Consider the following 6,000-nt stretch of genomic DNA (forward strand, 5'->3'; position numbering starts at 1 on the left):
TCTGTGAGCTGCTCTGGCACCTTAACGGAACCCAAGGATGGGATCATTGGAACCTTCAATCCAATGGTGTCTGGAGTGGGTGGGAGGCAGTTTTGTGGGACTGTCTTTAACCTGTGGGATTTGACACTATCCCTGAGTAGACAGTGTCAGAACTGAGTTAAATTGTAGGACCGCCCCCACCCCTGCTGGTTTTGCAGAGAACTTCTTGCTGTGGGGAAAAAGCCTCTATGCATTTGATGACCAGCAGTGTGAGTCCCATATGAGTAGTCAGGAAGACTCGCAGGAGAGAAAGTCATAGTAGGGAAGAACTGGGTTTGTTTCCCTCCATGGAAGGTGGAAAGTGAGCTTCTTCTTTATGTTAACTTTGTAAACACAGGGTCCTGTTGGCCCAGGGGTCACCTTTTGACACTGTTCTTTTAAAGCCTCATTAATCTGAATAAAACTGTTACTAAAATGTCGGGGTTTTACAAAAGGACAATGGCATTAAGCAACATACAGACATGCTCAGGAATCAGATTTGGGCCTGTACATTATTAAATCCCTCTCTGCTAAAAGTTCCCCCATCTTGAGCTTGAATACTCAGACCTAATGGCAAGTTTTCATTCATACTTTAGCAAATTAAAATGTTTCAGACAGCATTAAAGTTGTCATTTGAACCAGAAAGATCTTTATTTTTTTTTTCTTTCTCTTCCCAAAATTGTATCCAAAAGTGTATCTGAATGTTCACCAAATATGGGAAGGTAAATATATTTGCAAATTTTACTAACAAACCCCAATTTTAAAATAAACTAATCTGCAGTTCCTGTCTTTTGTTATAAGCCAACAGCGCATCAGTTAGCTATCACTATCAAATGACAACTTGACAACCCACTCCACAACTCAGTGGCTCAAAACAATCATTCATTTAGCTTTTGAGGGTCAAGGTAACCGGGATTTAACTGACCTACACTGGTCATAGCTGGTGGTGGCTCTGTTCCATGGGTCATCCTCTTCTTGGGACCCGTGGGTTAGTTTGGGCATGTCCTTCTCATGGCGATGGCAGAATCACAGAAGACAGTCTGAACACTTTTCAAGCCTCTGTTTGCTTCCTGCCTGCTAATATCCTATTGGCCAAACAAGTCACTTAGCTGAACTGAGTCAAGGTTTGGGAGAGCACTGCAGAGGGACAGGTCAAATGGCATAGATGCAGGGAGTGGTGACGAATTGAGGCCGTTAGCACAGTCTATCCCAAATGGCCATAGCACTTAGAATGGAGTTTAAATAGGTATTTATTTTTTAATTTCCTTTTATTTAAAGCCTTCTATGTTTTAGGCACCGACTTACCTCATTATTATCCTGAAGTCCTAAAGATGCGTTTCAGTATCCCTATTTGCAGATGAAAAAATTGAGGCTCAGAGATGTCGAGTAACCAACTTAAGCTCTCATGGCTGGTCAGTGGCAGAGTCTGGACCTAAATCCTGTCCGTGGGCTCTGGGCTTTGCGTTCTGTTCTTTCTCCTATGTAATACCACCTCTCTGTAAAATTTGACTTGTGAAATTCAAGAACCGGAACTCATCTCATCTCATCTTTTTATTTTATAGATGAAACAACTGGGCCCCAGAGAGATGATGTCCACATTTTTATCAGATCAAACTCAAGGGGCTACAAACTGAGTCTCTTGATTCCTCACTTTCTCCATTATTTCATACATTTTTTTTTATTGTACACAAATTTCCTGAATGCTTGCAATGTGCCAGGCATTGTGTCAATTCAGCTCTCTGATGCTAACATCGTATTCTGATGATGGAAATGAAGAGGAAGGGAAGGTCTCTTGAGTATCCACTATATGACACAATGGGTGACCATGTTTTCCTAAAATTTCCCATAAACTGAAATCCCAAACTGTGGCATCGATCTGTTTCACCCACAGCCTAGGACAGATTTTCTCTCTGGCACTGACCCATCGCACATTTCCCGGAGGCCCAGTGGGTCTGGGAGGCTGCTGGGGGTGTCAATGGTGAAGGGGAGCACCTAGCCCCGCTCTGGCAGCTGTGAAATTCTACAGCTGCCAGGCCCCAACTTAATTAGAGCTGACCTTAAGATGAATTTTGCAAGCCACTTAAATAGATCTCTCTTTTTGGAAAGTTTTCAGAGTGAAAAGAAGAAAACAATAAAATGTCTCCAATTTGCTGTCCCTCCCTCTGAGATCGGCTGCATGCGCCCCCATGCTCTCCCCGGCACTGACTCATTATCCCCAGTGGGCCCTGCAAGCCTAAGATGGATGGAAAATAAGCGAAATAGAGTTTTCCAGCCGCTTGCATGGGATCAAAGCCACCCTCCTCATGTAGCTGGGCCCATTGTATTAGCTGTGGGAGGACAGGGAGGGTGTGGAGGAAAGTTGGAAGCAAACCTGCTGGGGTATGGGAGGTCCTGGGGTGCGTCCTGCAGCCTTTCCCTCTTGAAAAAGAAAGTGCCACCTCTACCCGGGTGGGGGGGTCAGCACATAGCAGGTGCTCTGTAATATTGGGTGAATGAATGATGATTGAATGAACGACTCCTTCGTGCTTGTCTGGTTGTGTTTCCCTTGATTTGGAGGGGAAGTCTGCTGAGGGCCTCGGTACAGGGTAGAGGATAATGGTTTAGGCTGTGTATTCAGCCATTCAGCCGCCACGTATGAGCATCTGCTGTGACCCTGGTATTGAGGAAGTGACAGGTGACAGGCCTGTGCAGCTGCTACCCTTGAGGAGCTTGCCGTCTAATGAGATAAGTTAGACCTGAGTTTTGAACCCCGACCCTGTCACTTATTACTTCTTTGTGGACTGGTTATTTATATCTTTGTGCCTGGTTATTTATATCTTGGTGTCCCCATATGTAAAAGAAAAAAAGGTATAATAATAGTACCTAATTCGGTCATGGTCATTCTAACTTGATGTGGAGGAGGTAGGAGATGGTAGGGGAGTGGATTAGGGCAAGAGTAAAGCTGGGTCTCAGACAACTAAAATTTGACCTGTTTTCTGATTCTCAAGCAAATACTGTGAATCACACATACACACACCCTCTACAGCACTTTTAAAGTTACATTTTGGAGGAGGGGTGCCTGTATCACTAAGTTAAATCTTCCTAAAAATTGAAATCCCTTATTCTGGGTTCACTTCCATCTTATGGACAGTTATTCTATTTGGACAGTCTGGAATGCAGCTGGATGGAATTTTCTAGCAAGATCAGAAGATGCCATGCTGGCCAGGGTACTACCTCTGTCCGAGGAGGGGGTGGGGGGATTGCTCCTTTCTGATCTTGAGGGATTCTCCCCCATCCTCGCAGGCTGTCAGCATCTGTAGAATGATGTATTTTCCTTCACACTTATGCTCCTTTCCTGTATCAAGTGTTTCTTACTTGGTATTGCCCTGCTCCTTTGGATCCAATGAAACCATTAGAGATCCACCATTAATCATTCTTAATTTTATTCCCTTCTTCCTCTCCCACCGGACTTCCACTAGGGCCTCTCCTCCTGTACATAATCACTCCAACCTGTTATTTTTCCTTCTCTGTGGGTTTCTCCCTCCATTTGAATAGCTCACTCATAAACAGCATCATTGAGACTCAAGATAAGTAGATGTACAAGTGCCTCTGCACTTGAGGCTTCCCATCTGGGCAAATCCTCATCCTCCACTGAAGCATGTCTATGACTTCAGTTTCCACAGCCCTCTTCAGCAGCGGAGGAATGTCTGCCTGCTCTCCCTTCTGCCTTCTCGTCGCACACCCACAAATGTGGAACCCACAGAAGCATGCCCAGGCCTCCACACAGCCCCAAGTCAGCCGTGTGCCCAGTGTACACTTCTGTCAGCAAAGCAGGAGAGTGGGGACCGTGGTGATCTGGAGAGCAGGAGAAGGGGACCCGAGGACATTCGAACACACATCTCAAAGGCCACGGCATAGAGTGACCGAGAAACAGCCGACTAAGAAGTGGTTAGAAGCAAGATTCCAGTGAGTTGCTCTGTGCTCTCACAGGAAATAGAAGGAGAAAAACGTAGCCTTATATTGTAGCAGGAGAGGGTTTTGCTAAACATAGAGAAGAACCACTTGACATTAGAGGCGAGTAATCCCAGAAACAAGTAACCAAGTAAGTTCCTGAAAGCTGTGTTACAGAACGAAAGATAATCATGTATTTTGAGTAGTTTGGAGAGAGATTTTCCCAGGGGAGTGGGGTGGGATTGCACTAGACAAATACATATAATCTTAGAACTGGAAGGGGCATGAAGGGCCCACACCATCTGCTTCACAGAAAAGGCACAGAATACATTTGCCCAAGGTTTCAAGGCTGGCTCGTGTTTGATACTCCAGGCTTTCTGACTCCTAGTCCAGTGCTCTTTCTGGAGCCCCAACTTAAATTAGAGACTGCATCCCACTTTAAGATTTTTTTTTTCTCTTTTAGAAGGAGGAGAAGGAGGAAGAGGAAGATAAACAGAAAGAAAAGTGGCGGGTGCTTGGTTTTCCATCATGGATCCTGGTCGATTCAGGATGTGTGAAGGAGAATCCTCCCTTTCTGGGGAGAAAGAACCGTTAACGGTAACAAGTAGCCATTAACCCTGAAGCTGAAGACTGTGAAGGCATGCAGTTATCTCTTCATTTTGTTGTTTAAAGGACTGGGTTCCATAGGCAGAGAAGGAGCTGTGCTGAATAGCGACACTTACCATTTGCTCCTCCAAACACATTCTGTAGGAGGGCGTGGGATTTCACAGCAGTGAGAGCAAAACTATTCACAGCAGTACCATATGCTCCCCACCATCAGGAGCGGCGGTACTGGTCACTGGACTTGGCAGGCAAACCAACTGAATGGAAATTCTGAAGACCACAGTAGGAGTTTTCTCTTTGTGGGTTTTGGATGGTAAAATCTTCAATCTGTTCCACAGGCAGAAATCAGAGTGAAAAATAATTCTACACAAATTGTGTGTGTGTGTGTGTGTGTGTGTGTGAGAGAGAGAGAGAGAGAGAGAGAGAGAGAACATGACTACATGTTGCTTCTGGAAAAGTTAAAGGAGAAGCAGAGGCTGGGCCTTTATCTGGGACTACCCTACAGAGGTAGGGGATCAGACCTGGAGTGCAAAAGGAGAGGGAAAGATGGAGAAGGATTATTTTTAGTATAAATTCCATGTTTTCCGTTTTTTTGTCTAAGAAAAAGAGTTAGATTGAGAAGAATTTCCCAAATGCCAAGACCATTTAATAGCAGAATTACAACTGACGATAAATGCAGCACTTTTTAAAGCTTGTCCTTTCTCTGTTATTAACTTTGTTCTTTCGGTTGTGCCAGAGAAAGCACAAGAGACAGAAATTGGCAGAAATATGGGTCTGAAGAACAGAAATTCAACTCAAATGAAAATACCGTGAAAACCTCTAGCAAAAAAAAAAAAAAAGTCTTTAGTTTAATAGCACAACTCTCATCATCAAGAAAAGGTTTATTTGAATTAAAAGTAAAATTTAGGATGCTCTATTATCTAATCATTAGTCATGCCGGGCACGTATGGGCTATTTTCTATTTCCAAAGTGGTTTGCAATCATTAGTTAATCCACTCAGCATGCTTAGTCTAAATTGTGTTATATGCATATAATAGATAAGGACGGTTGTTGGGGAGAGGCCGCCCGGCACAGCAGGCGGAGGAACAGACCCGCAAGTCAGGGGCCCGTGTGTTCTCGGGGCTCGTCTGCCGCAGGAGCCGGGCCTCTGCCCCGGGACTTCGAAACAAGGGTTCCGCTTGTCTAAAACATAAATACGTTTATTATATAAGATATCTTTTCCAACAATTGTTGGAAGGCCTGGAGTTTTAATTTCCCTCTGGCATCCTGTGGGGCCAGCGGTCCTCCTAGCAAAAATCGATTTTAAAGGGCCAGTCTCTCCAAAATCTCTCCGTCGAGGGACGTCCACGCGGTTAGATGCTAACCAGGATCCTTTCCACGTGAGGACACTGGCCTGAGAGTTTAGATGTATTGGAACAAATCAGCGGTACAATTTCACATTCTTTTTCT

Source organism: Callorhinus ursinus, unplaced genomic scaffold (genome assembly GCF_003265705.2).
Source record: "Callorhinus ursinus isolate GAN/ISIS: 27379988/994484 unplaced genomic scaffold, GSC_fseal_2.0 scaffold9, whole genome shotgun sequence".
NCBI lineage: Eukaryota > Metazoa > Chordata > Mammalia > Carnivora > Otariidae > Callorhinus > Callorhinus ursinus.